The 20494-nt window shown below is 45.3% G+C and overlaps 1 long non-coding RNA gene across 1 annotated transcript; it reads left to right on the forward strand.

Moving 5' to 3' along the window:
* Positions 1 to 7698: 7698 nt before the first annotated feature.
* LOC124107111 (uncharacterized) lies at positions 7699 to 16930 on the forward strand. The gene is made up of 3 exons (XR_006856292.1): positions 7699 to 7854; positions 15277 to 15363; positions 16700 to 16930. It is a non-coding gene; the product is annotated as an uncharacterized LOC124107111 (long non-coding RNA).
* Positions 16931 to 20494: the final 3564 nt, after the last annotated feature.

Consider the following 20494-nt stretch of genomic DNA (forward strand, 5'->3'; position numbering starts at 1 on the left):
GTTCCATTAAAGCCTGTGGAACTTATGGTCACCTTATACAACACTAGGGAGTTGAGAATAGCTCTACACACTAGTTCAATCTCTCTCTCTCTCTCTCTCTCTCTCTCTCTCTCTCTCTGACAGATCATATTTTTCAAAAACAACTGTAACAATGTATTCTACCCAATATGTACTTATTACAATATGAAATTCAAACTAAGCCTTCAAGAAATGGGGCCCAGGCTCTTTCCCCTTGAGTCTTAGCAGGCCTGTGATCATGATAGAAGTGATACCCTGTGACTTTTGAGGTCATGAAAAGACAATATCGCCTCTGCTTGGTCCTGTTGGAATGTTCACTTTTGGAACCCAGCCACCATGTTATGAGGAAACCCAGGACACGTGGGAAAACCACATGTAGGGGGTGACAGTTCCCACTGAGCCCCAGCCAACAGCCAGCATCAACTGCCAGACATGTGAGTGAATGAACCTTCAAATGATACCAGCCCCCAGTTTTCGAGCTGCCCCAACTGATGTTTTGTAGTACAGAGAAAAGCTCTCCCCACTGAGCCCTGCCCAGATGGCAGATTTGAGAGCAAAATTAATACTGTCATTACTTAAAGCTGCTATATTTGGAGGTGTTTTCTGTTACTCAGAAGTGGATAATCAGAACACTGCCTGATCAGACTGCTCTGCTGTCTGCTAGATATAAGGCTACAGCCATGCCATGGGGCCATCTTGCCTGGCAATCTCCTTGCCTGGACTCCAAATGCAGACCACAAAAATCCCACTGTCACTGATTGTTTTCCTTGAAGTCTAACCATGTGCTTCCCTATGGGACAGATGTTTCTTTTCCTGTCTGGAAGGAATTTTCTCTATATCAAACCTCTTCCTTCCCAAGAAAGCACATGCCTTTCTCCCCTCCTCAGGGCCATAGGAGCAAATGAAATACTAGGAGAGACACTAACATGCACACAAACGAAGGTCCTGAGATATTTAACTTGCCACACAAGAATCCCAGTAAGTTGAGGAATTTGTTCCAGAACCCTCATCATCAAAGGGGGAAAGACACACCATAGAGGGCAGAGGAGAAAGGCCATGCCTGCTTGACTTTTCATGAGAGGCATTCTAGATATTCTTGATACATTATGTAATAGACAGATAACAGACATAGAAGCCCAGACCCACAAAATGCCTTCATCTTCTTGCCTGGCCAAGATCTATTTATAATATTTTCTCCACATGTGGAAGGAATACTTTCTTCACCTTCCATTCCATTTCCATATGCTCACTCTCCTCACCTGCAGGACTCCCAGAGCTGTGGCAGCTCCTCCCTCGAAAGAAACCTGCAATAATTTTATCATTTCTGGCAACAAATCCATCCTCACAGTGAGTCGTCCTCTGACATTTATAAGGATGTGGATTTATCCAAACCAACCCTATTTGCATAGTCTCATTCATATTCTCTGTCATTATAATTGCTAATAATGCTGTGCTTGAAAATTGCAGAAAGCTTTGGATCATTGTAGCAGACACTTATTGGTGTGTCCATCCAGTCCTTGTCCCCTAAATGCTGCCCATCTCACACATGGGTTTGCTGCCAATGCACACAACACTTATGTCTTTTCCACATGACTCCACATGTCTGATCATAAGTGACTTTCCCAGGGACCAACACATGATAGAAATTGAGTGAGATTCTTTCTTCAAAATATGAATGGAAACATCCAGAAATGGAACATTAGTAGTTGAGTTGTATTAATGGAAGTATTATGAGTGGGAAGTTTTATGGTAGCATAGACGGTGAGTTCTGATGTCCTGGCCATTGCCGGGGAACCAAGATGTGGCCCTCAATAGCGACCCAAAGTGTTGGTATGGACTCTCTTCTCTCATGAAATATACTGATAATAAATAGAACCGTCAAGCCCATGGGGTAGCAAAATGTCCTGTCTGAGTTAGTTTGAGTTCCCCCAGAAGCAGATCCTGAGACAAATTTCAGTGAAAATGGTTTATTTCAGAAAGATCAATAAGGAAATTATGGAAAGATGAAAATGGAGATGGAGATGGAGCTGGAGATGGAGATGGGGAGATAGATCTGTTTTAAGGAATTAGTTCACACAAACATGGGGCCTTTCAAATACAAAATCTTTGGGATTAAAGACTCAGACAAGAGTTGATGTTGCAGACTCAAGTCCAAAGGCATTTTGGAGAATTCATCCTTTCTCCTGGGATCTCAGCCTTTTTCTCTTAAGGCCTTCAATGGCTTGGATGAAGCTTACCCATATTATGAAGGGTAGGCTGCTTTACTCTAAGACCTCATCCAAAAACTGTCATCACACAAACATCTAGAAAAGTAGTTGACCAAAAACCTGGTAGTATGTACTAGCCAAAATGACATAAAAAATTAACCATCAGTGGAAAGAAGACAGAAGAGGAAAGGCAGCCAATAAAGGGTCCATCATTCAGCGAATTATCACTCTGACCAACCATGACATAATCTCGCTAGGGAATTGTGGGAGATAGTGTGGAAAAATACATCTTAGACTTATTCTGCTTGGAGGGCCATGGGACTGGAGAAATCTGGGAGCAAGCTATCTCCTTTTTTGTAAAAGGAGAAGAACATCTACCTCACAGACCTGTTGTGAAGATTAGGAACAGTAGATATGACTTAGACTGGGCTCCCCGAAGAGCAGAGGGATTGGGTTATGGGTAGTTGTTTGTTTGTTTGTTTGTTTGTGGGAGGCTGAGTTCAGGGAGCAGGAGACAGAGAAACAGGGGATGGAAGAGAAACCATGAAAACAATAGACTACTGAGGTCTCTGTTCTAGGGAATGGGGAATGGATTCCATCAGAATTTTTAAGATGCAAAGAATGCCTCCTAGGATAGTCTGCCCCAAGCACAAGAGGTTTGGGGGGTGGTTATTCCCCATTAGTTGAATTGAGTGTCCCCCTAGTAGGATAACCCCTTCCCTGGTTCTGGGTTTTGCTTCAAGGCTTAGCAGCTTCTCACAGCTTGATGAGGGCCATGACATAGAAACAAATGGAGATACACCCTGGAAGCATGAGATCAAACACTATTTTAGTGTGACTCTGAACTCACAGCTGAGTCCATTTCTGCTGGGGCAGACATCAGAGGTACTTCAGGGGATGCACCCAAGTCATTTGTTCCAGTGTCTGAAGTGCTCGACCGTTTACAAATGTCAAAAGGGACACAATTGAAAAGGTAAGTGGACCAAGTTGGGAATGTGGAGAGAGGGGAGCGCTGTGCACTGTGGGTAAACTGGTGCAGCTTTTCTGAAAAGCAGTTGGGTTTGGCTTGGTAAAATTTTGTTGGCATGTGCCCCATGATCTAGTGACCACCCTCCATCCCAGATGGAGAGCCTAGAGGATTTGACCCGTGCACGAGTACACAGGTGAATCTTTATAAGAATATACACTACTGACAACATGGAGGAGAGTTGGCCACAATGTGGGTGTTCCTCCTTAGGGGAATGAGTTGGAAAAACAGAATGGGTGCACTACGTGACACCATGCAGCTGTAAGAAATGACACACAAAATCCATGTGCAGCAAGAACTCAATAGCTCTTTGTGACACTGCATTGAGTGGGGAAAAAAAGTAAGAAAATGAATGAGATCTACAATGTGGCATGATTATGGAAAATAAGATCTCACTCACAGAAAGGCATTGCCTATTTTACAAGGATGAGTGTATGCATGGGGGAGGGGAAATGAAAGGGAGGATTGGGGCTGATGAGGGTGAGGCATGTGGGTCATGGAAATAAAATGCAAGCTGGGTCCTGTATGGACCCAGGTTCATTGTGTGCTGTGAACTGAGGAATAAATTAGCCACCTCCCTGTACCCAAAGGCCTACATAGATAGATATTTTTTAAGTAAATAAAGTGCCTAGAACATGGTAGGTATTCAATAAATGGTTGCTAAAAATGTGGCTGTAGGGATATTTGAGCAATTTTCCACAAAGATGCAAGCTACCCATGTCCCCTTTAAACCAGAAAGCAGCAAAAGAATGACTTTCTCCACTTCATGCATCAAATCTAGGGAGATGGGTATTGGCTGGGTGGATTCACCAATTTGGATGGGGAAAATTAAGATGATGTGTTTATTTTTTCCTCACTCGCCAACTGCAACTCAGCATGTCCATGGTTGTATTAGTGATATCAGTGAGTTTATCACCAAAAGATGTCAGAGATATTTTTACATCACATTATAGTTGTTACAGGTATCATGAAATATGCTTTGCACTACTTGGAAATTATGGTAGTTATTAGATCTGCCACTAGATCATATTTAATGCATTAATAAATGGGCATTTATCATACATCTGGTTTCTTATATTTTTATAACTGTATTTTAATATCATTGGCTTCCTTTGTGATCCTCTGTATTTTATTTCATGTATTTAAAACAATTATTCTGAGAAAATGTCCATAAGTTTTACCAGAGAGCAACGGGTCATCCAGCTGGTGCCAGTGTCAGAGAGACTGGTCCCTCCCAGTCCTGTGGGGACAGGGAAGGAGAGGACTAAAGAAAAGGAGGGAGGTGGGAGGGAAAACGTAAAAGAAATGGGAAGATAATTTTCCCAGCTTTTTTACATCACTGAACTGAACTTTACTTTTAATAAAAGTATTATTAATGGAAATGGCATGCTCATTATTTTGCATTTCGGGGATATTCAGAGACATGGTCCCAGTAATTATTTGATCTGGGCCAGGCTGGCATGTTCTCTTATTCTGAATATGGTTGAACCAGCATCTCCTGCTCCAGGGGAAGGTGCAGACAATCCCCACTCTCTTCTTTCCCTTGCTTCCCTGGCACCCAGGAGGCACTGCCCATGAAGCCCAGAGCTCATACACTGAGCCACGGTGACCTGACTCTGGTATGGAAAAATGTTCTGCTCCCATAATTGCAGTGTTTACATCCAAAGGCCTCCCAGAGATAGGGGCTTTCTCCTCTATCCACATTTATCCAAACCTGGGTTTAGATCCGGTTCTTCTAGAGGCAGACCCTGATGCTGAACATGAATTGTAATCACCTTATTTGGAAAATACAGGAGCTACCAATAAGAAGGTGGACCAGGGAGACAGGGGGGGCAGCCAGTGGCAGGTGTGTTATCAATTGAGCTGCTGCAGCTGGTGACTCGGTCTCAATCTCTTGGGGAAGCTCTGGGTAAGAAAACAGAGTGCATGCCTCCGAGTTATCTTGCCCAGGGGGTGAGGGAACCAGGACATTTATACACCAATCCCCAGAGTCACCGGTTGCATGGGAGCTTCTCCCAGGAGATGTTATTTCTTGGGTGCTTCTGACTTGCACAGGCGAAGTGGACATTTAGATTTTTGGGGAAAAAAAAAAACCTTGGGCTCAGACTGCAGACAGTTGCTGCTGGTGGGGAAGAGAGAACAGGGGAGCAGCCAAGAGATGGTGGGTTCCTGTTAGAATCTGCTACAGACCTAATGCTTGCGAGCCATCTGCGACCTCTCCATCTAAGAGTGTCCACCTCCCTCTGATTCAGTTGCCCCATCTCTGCAAGAGGCCACTGCTTTCCAAAGGCTGCAAATAGGAAGCCTGTGACGGGGTCCTCGAGTATAGTTTGTCTCGCCCAAATAACTTTTTAAAAAATTTTATAATTGAACCAACTTTTCAAATATCACAAGGTTTCATATGAAAACATGACCTTTTACAGCCTGTGGGCACACTCGCATCCTCTTAGTTGAAAGGTTTTTTTTGTGTTGGTTTGGGGGGTGGGGTTGGGATGTTTCTTTTTCTTTTCTTTCATTTTATTTTATTTTTATTTTTGTAGAGGACAGTTCCTTTTTTTTTTTTTTGCCATTTCACATATTTGAGAAGTGCAGGATTTGGTTTTAAAATTTCCACGTAGCCTCAGCCTGCCCTGCCAGAGTTTTTGAGTGGGCTGCTTGCAGGAAAGACCGGGCCATCTGTTCCCAGCGACAGCAAGGGAGCATCTTCCTTCCTCCACACCTGCTCCCAAACTCAGGCCCAGGGACATTTTGCAACCCAAGAACAGCTTGCGTCTATCCCAAATATGGGACCCCAAATTCCTCCACTCTTTGCCACATTCGCCATCAGTTCCTTGCAGGTTTCACCCAGCATGAGATGAATCAGCTGGCTAACTCCAGCTCCAAGAATCTTTCTGACTGCTGGGTTCCAGCCAACCCCCAGAGGCCACTGACTGTGCCTATCAACAGAAGTGGGACTCAAGGGCTCTCAGCCCATCGCTGAGCTGCCCTGGGAGTCGGCAGCTGATGACACAGGCTGCCCCTGATTGCCAATCTAGATAGCGCCTTGAAACATCCCGTCCCGGTGATGCCCTCAAACACAGCTGTGATTAGTCTAGTCTCCCAGGCCCTCGAGAAAAACCTCAGTGACTTTGAATTGTAATGGGAAAGCCAGTCGAAAAGGGTGGAAAGTCTGAATCCGGGCTCCTTTTAAGCAAAATGAAGTTTGACTCATTTCCCATGCATAAAATAAAGACTAACAGGACAGTCAAAGAGCCATTCAGACTTAATGAATGGATAACAATCGTTGATTGGGCCACATTTTTAAAGAACAGAAATGGGTACTGTCAAAATGATTTTCAAGTCCTTAGAAGCAATTTCAATTCTTGACTGAGCTGGGAGTTGCCTTTCCAAATGTGCTTGAGAACGTGGCTGTGGCATCAGATTGCTGGATATCTGAATCCAGGCTTTCCCATTCGCTAGCTGTGTGACCTTGGGCACACCTTGACCTCTCTGTGCCTCCAAATCATCACCTACAAAATGGAGAGAATAATAAGACCGTCTTCATGGGGTTACTTTGAAGATTAAATGAGACACCCACCTAGGGTGTTCCAGACAGTATTTTGTTGAGAGTCGAAACTGAGTAAACATTATATATTATTGTTGTATCATTATGAATGATTTTTTTCAAGGATAGTGCCAAGATTAACATCAGTTCTGGTTCTTTGTGACAAAAATAAATAAATCTGAATTTCTGAATAGTGGGGGCTGAATAGATGAGCTCTTACCAGCCAGCGTCTTGCTTTTCTCCAGTCCCTTGTCACAGTAAATCTGATAAGAAATTCCGGGGCTATGCTCTCAGCAGACAAAGCCGCTGTGGGCTGCTCAGCACTAACTGTGGCCAGAGGTTGAGAGGAGGGCAAGAGGCGTCTGGTTGGGGTAGGGGGGCCTCCTCGGGGCAGTGCCAACAGGGCCCGGGGAATTTGTGCAATCCACAGCCTGCCAGCATCTCCCTGCTCATTCGCAGGTGGAGGTGAAACAGCAGAATCCGATTTTTTTGTCACCTTGCGAAATTATGAGACTCCATTCCAGTTGCGTTTGTATCATCAGAGCACAACGGACACGTGGGGTAATTGCTGTTGCTGGGTTACTCCTTGTAAGTTCAAACAGTTTCACATGCTGCATGACAATATATTTGCCGTGACCTGGGTAAATTAAAGCAATGCTTCCTGCCTAGGTAGACTTTGACGTGATTCAGTCCATCTGCTTCTGATGAAAGTCAAGCAGGAAATCAAAACGCACACCGCTTTGCTGACGTTGGGCTCCCCTCCCTCCCTCCCTCCCTGCCTCCCTCCCTGCCTCCCTCCCTGCCTCCCTCCTCCTTTCTATCTCTTACCTCATTTCTTCTTTTCTATGTTTTTTTAATCTTTTTTTCCCTGTCTTTTTTTTTTTTTCACTAACAGGAGAAACACCAGCTCTGGGCTCCGTGTTGCTGGCACCAGACCCTTTCTCCATGTGTACACAAATCCGAGTCCTGTGTCCAAACATAGGACAGAAATGTGATCAGGGCTGGGTCGAGGAGGGGATTGGACCGTCTTCGGCATCCCAAATCTCCAAGATGCAAAGGTAAAGTCAGACTCTTTCCTTAAAGGTTAAATTTCACATTTTAATTGCCTCATGTGCAGACTGCTGGGAGCTGGGACTCCGCGGTCGCCTTGGCAGCCCTCCCAGCTTGCAGGGGCTTCCCGTCTCCCGCCGATGCCTCCCTCCTCCCTCCGGCTCCATGAAAATCAAGCGCCAATCAACAAACACCAAGGAGTTGGGCAAAAAGTGAATCTTGCAGTGCTAGGAAGGTCGGATCCCTTGGAGCCCTTTGTGCTCGTACTGAGCAGAGCAGGCACTTGTTCTAGTTATTGTCACTGCATAACAAACCACCCTAGACCTGCTGGCTGAAAACAGTTACTGGGAATTGACTGGACTCTGTTGTACAGTTCTCACATGGGGTCTCTCAAGCCATCACAGCCAGATAGAGGTTGGGATTGGAGCCCTCTGGAACCTCAGTTGGGCTGAATGTCCATGATGGCACCTACACAGTGCTAGTGGTCACAGATTATCAGTCAGAAGCCACATAATGTCACTTTCTCCAAAATCAGTTGGTCAAAACAATCAGAAGTCTACTCAGCTTCAAGGGGAAAGGGCATACATGTCACTTCTCAATGGGAAGAGTGTCAAAGAATTGGGGGGACATGTTTTTAAACTGCTATACTGTTGTAAAAAAAACCACTTAGTTCATTTTATTTAGCTTCAAAGTCCTGATTCTGCTAAAGTCTAAAATGCCAGCTGGTCTCTGCTACCTACGTCAGCATCTGGAGGGGAAAGTGGAAGATCTGAGGGGAGAAATAAATGCCACCTTTCATTTCCTATCTTTCCATCATCCTTTTAGGACTCAAGCAACAAACTAGAAGCACCTGATATGAATGTAGCCTGAAATGAGTTTCTAAAAAATGGATCTAATATTTTACAAGTTGGAGATTTCCCATAAAACTGAATTTTCACATCTCTCAAAGAATCAGATCTAGTAAGACAGCCTCAGTATTCCCCAAGGCAACAACAGCCTGCTGCCAAAAGCCTCCTTCAGAGAGGACTCTTAAGCACCAACTTGCCACAGTCCCCACCCATCCATATTGCCCTTAGCACTGAGATTAGGTAGCAGTAGCTGTTTATCAACATGACTGCAGTGGGGTTTGTTTTTCTAATTTTTATTTTTATTTTAGACAGAAACATATTTCTCTGGATGCCATGTTTCTATCAAAATTGGGAAAATACAATACTGAACCACATATTTGACACAAATAGAAAAAAGGCATTTTTATCAGCACAAAAAAAGAAAACTTCCTATGTTGCTTTTAAATACACACCAAAAAGGATCTGCGTGAACTATTTTCCCTCCCTTCTCCTTTCTCTTTCCTCCCTTCTCCCCTCTCCTCTCTTCCTCCCTCCCTTCCCCCACTCCCCACCCTCTCCTCATCCTCTGTCTTTCTTTTTCTCTTCCAATAGTTAGCAGGAGAGCTGATCAATTCTTGTTAATAACACTGAATTGATTTCATGTTCAGTCTTATGCTATTACTTGGGTTAAATCAGTTTTTCTCTCTCCCGCTGTTTGTCTTTTACATGACAGCCAACAAAATAATGAAAGATTTGGGACCTCAACACACTGTCTCTGGTATAAAAGACACATCAAACACCTGCAGGACCAGCCTAGAGTGATCTCCCAAATGGTGCAAGGTGGTTGCTCTTCCAAAGGAGAGGTCCCTTCCCATCCCATCCTGGGCATGGCCATGTTTATTGTCCCAGGTCAGAACAGCTCACTACTCCACAATAATCACTCCACTGAGTCAAAGTGCAGCAAACTCCAACACGGAAGACCATCAGTCTTTTGTCTCACAACTCAATCCTGGTCACATTTGGTGACTGATATTTGGCTACAAAGTCCAGGCCCTTGGCCTTAGAGGGGCCTGTCTCCTGCTCATTCTTGGTGTGAGATTATTCTGTTCCATCCATCCACCACTACCAGGCTACCCTTTGATGGATTCCAGAATTCTCTTCTCTCTTCTCCCCCCCTCCTCCTTCTCCTCCTCCTTGTCCTCTCTGTCTCTATCTCTATCTCTGTCTCTGTATCCCCTCCCTTCCCTGGAAACTGTACAGTTCCCCTGATAGTCATTTACCCTTGGTTCATCTATTACAGTGACCCTTTACCAATACCTATATCCTTTAGCAGAAACAGCAGTCTTAGAGCATCTCTCCTGAATTCATTTGAGGAGGAGGAGTCTCTAGGAGGGAGCCTCAGCACATCCAAGTTCACAGTAGTCCTAAGACAAGAGAGGGTGTGAGCTAGAAGAGGGATCTAATAACTATGTGGATTCTTCTCGAGAATACTCAGGCTTTTTTCAGTGACACAGCCACCAATGCTGGTTCATGATGAGCCCCTGTGAGACTCTCTGAACAGAAGGGCACCATCCTCCTAGGGTCTGGAATCATGCAACTATAGCCATTGGGTTCTGTGAGGAGGAGGAGCCAAGGTAGTAGTGTGAGGGCAAGTGGAGCTGCTTTGCTTTCTCCTTGTCAAGAAAATGGACAGGAAATTTCCCTTCAAGAATGTTCCAATTTTTTTGCCAGTATGGTGATGTACACACACACCTGTAATTCCAGGGACTTGGGAGGCTGAGACAGGAGGATCGTAAGTTTGAGGCCACCCTCTGAAACTAAGTGAGGCCTTAAGCAATTTAGCAAGACCCTGTCTCTAAATAAAAAATAGAAAGGGCTGAGGATGTTGCTCAGTGGTTAAGCACCCCTGACTTCAATCCTCAGTACCAAAAAAAAAAATCTGATTTTTTTCTTTTTTTGAAGGAAACATTTTTCTGAATTGTTTCCTCGGGGCAACTACTCAGCTAAGGAAGAAGGATGCTTTTCCTCGGAGCTCAGCATACTACTTTGACTCCTAGAGCAAGTGTGCCCATGAAGCAATGAAGCCGATTTCTGGACTTCTGTGAAAATCATCTTGCATATGTATGTTTGCGTGTGCATAGATGTATGTTCCTGGGTGTGAGCAGGCACACACATACAGGGTCTTACTCTGGTCACGTGCATACGTTTGTGCCCATGTGTGTATGCACATGAGCACGTATGTTCATGTATCCATGATTGTGCATGCATGGGTGTTGGCACTTGTATGCCTGTGTGTACAGGGGTTGTGCATGCTCAGACATCACAACAGGTCACAGAGAGTCCAAAGGGAAACACGAGGTGACCTCCCTACTCTGCTCCTCCTATAGCTGAAGGCACACTGGTATGGATCACCATGAAAACCAGAGGCAAAATCATTCCATATGTCCACACACCCAGCACTGGATGAGGCTAAGTCATAAGGGAAGAAAATAAGACTGTCCTCCAACTTTTCTGCCCCCTGCCGTAGAGGGTCCCCAAGGCCAGGTGTGTGTCCCTGTGCCCCTCCTCCCTCTGCTCAGAACCTTCTTAGACTTTGTGATGACACCATAAGTCTTCATGTTTTCCACTGATGACATAAAGAATCTAAACATTGTGAACTTGACCAAGAAAGAAATAATTCAAATTGAAGATCTGAGACAAGTATTTTAAATTCTCTGAGCTTCAGGGTCCTCATATGTGAAAGGAGGATAATAATATCCCCTTCCCCAAAGGAGAAAGTGTCCACATTGCTGACTAGCACATGTGTTTAGAACTAGTCTGTTCCATGCGCTGACGCTGGTGGGGATTATTATGGTTTGGATGTGAGTGTCCCCCTAAAGTTCACGTGAGACAATGCAAGGAGGTTCAGAGGGGAAATGATTGGGTTATAGCCTTAGCCCAATCAGTGAATTGATCCCTGGTGGGATTAACTGAGTGGTAACTAGTGGCAGGTGGGGGTGTGGCTGGAGCAGGTGGGCACTGGGGGCGTGGCTATGGGGTATGTATTTTCTATCTGGAGGGTGGAGTCTCTCTCTGCTTTCTGATCACCATGTGAGCTGCTTCCCTCTGCCACCATCATGTTCTGACTCACCTCAAGCCCCGAGGAATGGAGCTGGCTGTTTATGGACTGAGACCTCTGAAACTGTGAGCCTCAAATAAACTTTTCCTCCTCTGAAAATTGTTTTGCCAGGACTTTTAGTCACAGAACTGAAAAAGCTCACTAAAACGGGGCTAGCGATAGGAAGCAGAGACTTCCTCTAAGAGATGCCCTCCCACCTGTGGCCATCAGCTACCCCTCCTCTATCCCCCGACACCTTTCTCAGCTCCTGTACCTTCTGGGAGCCTTTGGGGATTCGATTGCCAAGACTGACCCCTCAGCCAAGCTTGGGGCTTGAGTATCAGCAGTGCAATGGGGCAGACCATCTGTCCTTCCACTTCTCCATGTGCCATCCTTTCAGCCCCTTCCCTGGGCCTGCATCTGCATTCCTTCCCTGATATCATAGTGTGGGAGCAGGACATAACGGGGCCTTCCCTATGAGACTGTCACAAGGGTTAAATGAGGGGCTATAGAGTAACAAGGCACCTCCCCCGACACCCCTGCCCACTGAAGTTCAGGAGAGGGGCTAAGAGGACAGACCATCCGCCCCATTGCCAGTGCTGGTCACCCTGCGGCCTCTCTAGCAGTCAGGGTTTGTGGGCAGTGTCTTTCAAACCAGGTTACCTTCTACAGGACTCATTTCTCCCCCCAGAAGCTCCTTCACCCTTGTCCCCTCCAAATCTTGGGAGCCTGATCTTGTCCCTCTTTCCGTCCTCTCTCCATCTCTTGCTATCACAGTCCTGATTCCCGCTGTCCTTCCTCCTTCCCAGTGCTCTGGACAGGTGGTGCTGCTACTCCTAGCCTGGGTGGGGGGGACAGGGCAGGCTCCCAAGAATTGCAGTGCACTGGGGTGGGCGGGGCCTCAAGTCTCTGCAGGGCAGGCTCCCATAGCACTGATAGGAGCATTGCTCTGGAATCCCCTGGTCATGGGCTGGTGGCAGGTGCAGGGGAAAGGCCCTCCATACTTGCACATCTGCATGGCTCTCTGCAGGCAACCTGCTTCCTTTGGTTGACAGCACTGGGCGACAGATATTTGTGGTGCAATTTCTCACTTGCACCCCTCTTTCAAGAGCCAGTGTGTTGAGAAAAGTTAAGTCTAGTGGTTGAAACTGCAGGCTGAAGGACAGAGTATCTATTCAGGTCTGAGCCCTGCCACTGCTCAGCTGTGTGCCCTGGAGCAAGCTACTACACCTCTCTGTGCCTGTGTCTCCACAATTGTAAGTGAGAATGTTGCAGGACCTTCTCTATGGGATTGCTGTGAGGATTCAATGAGTTACTATAGGAGTAGGGCATCATAGAACCCAGTACATCTTAGGTGCTCAATACATGACAACTATTGTGTGATTCTTTCCATGCAGTTGGTACTGGGGATTTAACCCAGGAATTCTCTACCACTGAGCTACATTCCAAGTCTTTTTTATTTTAAGACAAGGTTTCAGTAAGTTACTGAGGCTGGCCTTGCACTTAATGATCCTCTTCCGTCAGCCTCCCAGCCTCCCGAGTAGGTGGGATTACAGGTGTGCGCCACCATGCATGGCTTGTCATTCACCTATTAACCATTCACTTACTCCCCTTATTTTGGGACTAGAGTCACATGGGCCCTGGACCACTGTATAACATTTAGTTCTCCCCAACTTTCCATGCTCACACTGTGTCTTTCTTTCCCCCTTTACTGAGGTTGACAAATTGACAAATAAAAATTTTATATATTTATGGTACACAAAGAGACATTTTGATGTATGTGTACTTTGTGAAATGATTACCACAATCAAGGTAATTACCATATCCATCATCTCACATACTTACCTTCTTGTGTGTGAGACAACAATTAAGGATCTACTCTTAGCACATCTCAAATATACAGATCATTACTGTTAACTGAAGCCCTAATGCTATACCTTAAGTCTTCAGAATTTATGAATCCTGCACATCTGAAACTGCATATTTCTCACAAATGACAAGATATTTTGTTTTTAATACCAAATAATATTCCATTGCTAGATCTGTATGTATGGGGCCTTTACAAAAATCAACCCGGAATCAATTAAAGACTTAAATAGAAGACCAGAAGCCATAAGTGGCCTATGTTCTTTTTCAGAATGGCAGCTTTCAGGGGTTGGAGTGGAAGGGTTGGGGAGATATTTACCAAATGATGCAAAGTTTCAAATAGGCAGAATTAATAAACTCTGCAGAGTTAAAAAGTTCACTCTTATCCATTGACTGGCACTTAACTTGATTGCATATCTTGGCTGTTGGGAACAGGGCTGCAATGAACAGGGACATACAGGTGTCTCTTTGTTATGCTGATTTCACCTACTTTGGATCTATACCCAGCAGTGGGATTGCTGAACCCAAGGGTAGTTCTGTTTTTTATGTTTTGAAGAACCTCCTCACTGTTCTCTATAATGATGCACCAATTGAGAGTCTCACCAACAGTTATTTAAGAGGTTCCTTTATGCCACATCCTCACCAGCCCTTGTTAGCTTTTGAATTTCTGATAATAGCCATCATAGCAGATATGAAGTGATGGCTCATTGTAGTTTTGATTAATGATACTGAGCACTTTCCATACACCTGTTGGCCATTCATCTGCCTTCTTTTGAGAAGTGTCTGTTTGCAGCCTTTGCCTTTGTTTTGATTGGATTCTTTGTTTTCTTTTTCCTATCCAGTTGTTTGAGTTGTTTCTATATTTTGGATGCATCTGTTACATAATTTGCAAATATTTTCCTCTGGTTCTGTAGGTTACCTCTAAGCTCTGTTGATTGTGTCCTTTGCTGTACAGGAGCCTTTTAGTTTGATGGCCTTCCCATTTGTCTATCTCTGCTTTTGATGCCTGGGCTACTAGGATTATATGAAAAAATCACGGCCCAGATCAGTGTTGTATATGGTATGAGGTAAGGGTGCAATTTCATTCTTCTGCATAAGGCTCTCCAGCCTTCCCAGCAATGTTTATTGAAGATACTGCTCTTTCCTCACCCTGTGTTCCTCGCCCAACTCATTCTTGCCATCAAGCATTTGCCAATGTTGTCCACCCTTTTGGACAACACTTTCTTCACTTTCTCCATCAAGGTAAACGTCATCTAATTCGGCAGCCATGGGAGGACACTATCCAGACCTCCTATCAGTGGAGAATAGTCTAGAAGTGTTACTGGCTGACAGCCTCTCCTGCTGGATTCCATAGCAGCATGCTTGCCTTGGCCACACTCTTCCCAAGCTTCCCCCACTCAATGACAGAGCACAGCAAAGGGAGTAGAGCTGGGTCACTTCTGCCTAACTGAAGACTTCTCTGATGGGCAATCTTTGCTCTAGGCTCCCCGTCCACCTGGTTGAGACTTTCTCAAAGCTGCACAGCCTGGATAATGCTCTTCCCACCTTGCTTCCTTACTCTCTCTTTCCACAGGAGTCAGACCTGCATCCCCATCTGAAGGCTCCCTGGCCACCTTTTCAACTCCATTTTTCTTTCATAGGTGTCTCACTCCATCTTGGTGTCTGCTTCCTAGAGGACCTGAAGTGGCACGCTTAGCCAGGATGTCTTAGCTCAAGCTTCTTATCTGGTAGGTATTTCCCGATCACCTCCCTCAAGCCCTTTTGAGCTGAGCAAGGGGCACACCCTTCCCCCATGCCCCATGCCCTTCTCTGAGCTCCCAGACCACCTTGTAGCCACTCTTTATGTTTAATTAATTAATTTATTTTTATGTGGTGCTGAGGATGGAACCCAGGGCCTAGCCCATGCTAGGAGAGTGCTCCACCCGTTGAGCCACAACCCCAGCCCTAAACCAGAGCAGTTTTATTCTGCAATGTTCATAATTTCCTGTCTGCCTACTAAGCTCCCTGAAGGTAAGAAAAACTCCTATGAAATCTCTGAATCCACAGCACATAGTGAAATACCAGGTGCTTGCTAGACATTTCCCTACCAAATTGTGAATGAATGAACAGGTAGGAAGTCAAGCTACAGAATCTGAGTGCGGAGCTAAGAGATGATAAGCATTGGAGAAATTCTTCAGAACTTAAAAAGAAAAAGGTAAAAAGAAAAAAAGATGTAAAGGGAATTTCCATATTGTTCTTGGATTTCCAAAGCCCCAAATCTGTAACCTGATCATCATTTTAAAATATCATGAACCCAAATACAAGCAACTCAGTGTATTGAAAACTCCTTTTCAGCTTTTAATGAAAACATCTCTTCTTTTAGAATGAAAGTTGATGAGAAAGTAGAATCTGCTTTAGAGAAATTTGGTCCCCAACTCTCCTAGAATTCAGAGAACCCCCTTTCTTAGAGATTTGTGATTTCAAAACACCAAAGCTCCCCTGGAGCTAAAACTAAAGTAAAAGTTTTCAGGTAAGGAAATATCTATAGCTCAGAGGCAGGCCCCAAAGGCTCTCTGTACAAGCAGGCCTCAGAAAATTTGCAGCCAAGAGCAGAGAAGCTAAGAACTGGCATCAAAGCCCCCTGATCTACCCTGCCTGGGCTCCTGTCTATTCTGGCTAGCACATGCTCCTTCTACAGAACTGGCCACCCATCACTTCCTGGAATAAGTGTCCAACTGAGGAGATACCAATTCAACTCCATGTGTCCTGTTAGCAAAATATGGGAAAGAAGACTAGTTTGGTCTCCAGGATCTCAGCTACAGCCCACAGGTGTGGTCTCAGAACCACTGGGGCAACAGGAGGGGGCTGATGTGGAAGGCGACTGTCCCCCAGCCCTGCCTTGCAGCCATGGAGCAGCTGTGTAATCAGACCCAGCACTGAAAGCCCTGGCGCAGAGGCTCACTCTGCCTCTGAGCTGCTGTGAGGACTAGAAAGCCCCTTAATTTCTCTGCAGCTCGTGTTCCTCACGTCTGAGATGTGGCAAGTGGAAAGTGCCAGGTGTGAACTTTTTTTTTTCTTCCGCAGCCTGCAGGATCCCATCACTCCACTCTGCCCTCTCCCCAGGCTCTTCAAAGCAATACTCGGCTGCACTTTCTCCCTCCGCAAAGCCAGGCGCTCTTAAAAGAAAAAAGAAAAAGAAAAGGAAAAAAAACACACACACATTTTAAGGCAAATTCCTCTTTAATTTCCTAATAATAACAAAAGTCATTCGAAGCCACTTAACTGTGAGAAAATAAATATCTATGCATATATTCAGATCATTTGAACCCAAATGCTTTTTTAACAACATTTCTCAATTAAATATTCGGCAGAGATAATATGAAGTCTGAAGCATTTCATCCAGTGTATATATATATATATATATATATATTTTTTTTTTCAAAATCCAAAATGTGGAATATCAGAAATTAGAATGAAAGTACCACCGCATGAGATGCTCATCCAAAAGGGCAGAACCACAGGTCAAAGCCACATCTCTCTGGATTTGCTGGCATTTAACTAGATGCAAAATGTCAGCATAGGAAATGGCTTGTTCAATGCAAATATTAACAAGAGAGGAGTGTGTCAGTGTGTAAATGGAGCTTCAGCCGATGAGGCCCTTTCTGACACCCTCCCCAGTCACCTGGAAGCAACAAGGGAACTTTCTTCTTGTTTATTTTCACCCTCTTTGCTGGGGGCCAAGTTGAAGAGCATTTGTTTCATGGAAGAAAGGAAACGCTGCAAAGCAAGATGGTATTGGCCTGGATCAGGAGTTCAGGCTTTTTCTATTCTATTCTATTCTATTCTATTCTATTCTATCCTGTCCTGTCCTGTCCTGTCCTGTCTGTCCTGTCCTGTCCTGTCCTGTCCTATCCCATCCCATCCCATCCCATCCCATCCCATCCCATTCTGTCTGTTCCTATCCTATCCTTATTCTAGTCTATTCTATTTGAATGTTTCTTGTGTCCCTATTCAGAGAACCTGGCACTTAACAATGCTAATTTTATCAAGACCAAAAAGAAGGCAGAGAAGTAAGAAAATCTTTTTCTTACTTTTTTTTCCTTCTTCACACTCAGGAGAATTTAGTGGTAGCTCAAAGGTGCACATTTAACTTTCTGTCCTTACTCTGCTCTGGGAAGTGTGTTCTCAGAAGGAGTTTTCTACTGGTCCCTTCCCATGTTCTCTGCACTTGCATGCCTGCTTTGGATGCTCTGGGCACCCTGAGAATGGATTGGCTCACTTAGCCAGCTCAACGGAGACTTAACTCCACCAACCGGGATGACTAATCAGACTAATGCGAAGCGATGCCAGACATTCCCGCTGGCCTGAAGATCGCATTCTCTGCCTATGAGCAAATGATACAGGCAGCCACGTTCCCTGATGTAGCTTGGGCTTTAGAATCAAGTCTCGTAAGATTGGCGCTTTCAAGGAATTGTTGCGATGTTAGGTAATGCACCAAGTTACCAGCCTGCAAAACTGACTTGGCAAGCAGGTGTGGTAAGATTACAGCTAGGGAGACAGAGCCCACCCCAGCCAGTGGGAGCACCACGGGAAATGCCAATGGATGACAAACCCTCCACTCCCTTGTTCACTGGTGTCTGCTGGAAACCAGATGTTTCAGCCACTATGGCTACCACCACAGTTTAGTTTCCACTGTCCCTACCCCTCCTCCCCATTCAAATCTATATCTAATGGGCTGAGCCTAAGTCACACACACGTGGCCCAATGATCAAGGCACATTGGGAAGACAAGGGTCCTAGTTTATGTCTCCCTTGAAGAAAAAGCCTGAGGTAAGGATTTGAGTGACAGTAGTTTACTTGGGAAGTAATTCTGGGAAATATCAGCAGGAAGTAGAATATTAGGCCAGGAAAATGGAGAAGCAGTAAAGAAAGAGTCCTGGAGCTGTGGGTATGTTATCACTGTGGGCAACTAGGGCTCTTTCTTGGTGGGGATCTGTGGTAGGCAGAATAGGTCCTCTTGGAGTTCCTACCTGAAGGATGAGGAAATTAGATTTCTTTTTAGGTTGGAGGAGGATACCAGGGATTGAACCCAGGAGCACTTAACTACTAAGCTGCATCCCCAGCCCTTTTTATATTTTATTTAGAGACAGGGTCTCACTGAGTTGCTTAGCACCTCACTTTTGCTGAGGCTGGCTTTAAACTTGTGATCCACCTGCCTCAGCCTCCCAAACCACTGGGATTATAGGAGTGTGCCACCATACCTGGCCTGAGGAAACTAGACTTTTGATGGATTCCCGTCTGTCCTTGTTTGAGAGTGGCCTTAACTTCTGAGGGAAGTCAATGTCCCTGCCCATCCTACTAAGATGCAGGGATTTCTTGCTTCTTTGGCAATTTTGAAGAATGAGATCCATGGACACAAAGGATGAGAGCAAAGTAACAGGATTTTTCAAATAGAAAGAAAGTAAAGCAGAGCTCCCACAGGGAAAGGGGTCCCAAACCAGGGTTGCCTTCAGGAGTTAAATGTCTAGGGCTATATATGATAATGTTAGAGGGCAGTTAGGTGGCCTTGAAGACCATAGGCGAGAGATTTTAAAGATATCAGTGTTGGAGTTCAGTCACACCAGGACACCTGGTGTTGCCACTGTCCGGATGTTCATCACACACCACTTCACCTCAGGGACAGGCTGGGGGTTGTGGCACATATATTCAGGCTCCAATGGAGATGGTCACAAGTTGTGTACCCCATGTAAATTTCTGAGGTGGGGTCCTTAGCCCTGTCTGCCTAGCACATTTTTAAAAATATTTTTAGTTGTAGATGGACACAGAACTTTTATTTTATTTATTTATTTATTTTTATGCAGTGCTGGGGCTTGAACCCAGGGCCTCACACATGCTAGGCAAGTGCTTGACCACGGAGCCCCAGCCCCAGTCCCTGCCTAACCTATTTCTATCTCCTGTTCTCACTACCTTTACCTTACAAGTGGTCACACATGCTTACAATGGCATGAGCAAGGACAAAAGCATCAGGTACTTATCAGTCCCCTCTTCCTCTGTGAACTGCCCAAACCTGCTGTTCTCAGGGAGTGGTCACTGGGCTTTGATAATTGCTGCAGGGTGGCACCTGACCTGGGACTGACCAATCAGAACTCTCCCCTGGAATATGCAAAGGTTGAAATGAGTCAGTTTTCTCAAGTGACCTGGGATTTGACATGCAGCATTGAGAAACTTTGCATAGGAGTACATCCCACTCACTGTGTCGAGGAGGCAGGTGCGAACCAGAGGGAACAGCATGCACGAGAGAGTCACAGGGCAGAGAAAAGGAAGCCAGTGTACCAGTACACTTCCCACCCCTCCACTTTCCTGAGATTCTGCAATCCAACACACGATTTTTTCCCTTACGTTTACAATCCAAAGAATCCCAGGTTAACATGATGAGCACAGAAATAGACGCAGTGATTATCACAGGCTGCCTCCACCCCAGTGAGCAAAGCCACCAAGATGAATTAGCAGGTAACATGGAGAAGTTTGTGGAGGAGAGCTCTGGTATTCTGGTTTGGATGTGAGGTGTCCCCCAAAAGCTCACGTGTGAGGCAATCCAAGAAGGTTCAGAGGAGAAATGATTGGGTTGTGAGAGCCTTAACCCAGTCAGAGAATTAATTCTGGATGAGACTGAGTGGTAACTGGAGGCATGGGGGCTGTTGCTGGAGGAGGGGGGCATTGGGGGCGTGGCTTTGGGTATAGTTTTGTATCTGGAGAGTGGAGTCTCTGCTTCCTGATCATCAACATGAGCTGCTTCCCTCTGCCACACTCTTCCTCCATGATGTCCTGCCTCACCTCCAGCCCCGAGGAATGGAGCCTGCTGTGGACTGAGACCTCTGAA

This window comes from Marmota monax, unplaced genomic scaffold (genome assembly GCF_021218885.2).
Source record: "Marmota monax isolate L192 unplaced genomic scaffold, Marmota_monax_Labrador192_F-V1.1 WCK01_AAM20220418_F8-fsc00158, whole genome shotgun sequence".
Lineage (NCBI taxonomy): Eukaryota > Metazoa > Chordata > Mammalia > Rodentia > Sciuridae > Marmota > Marmota monax.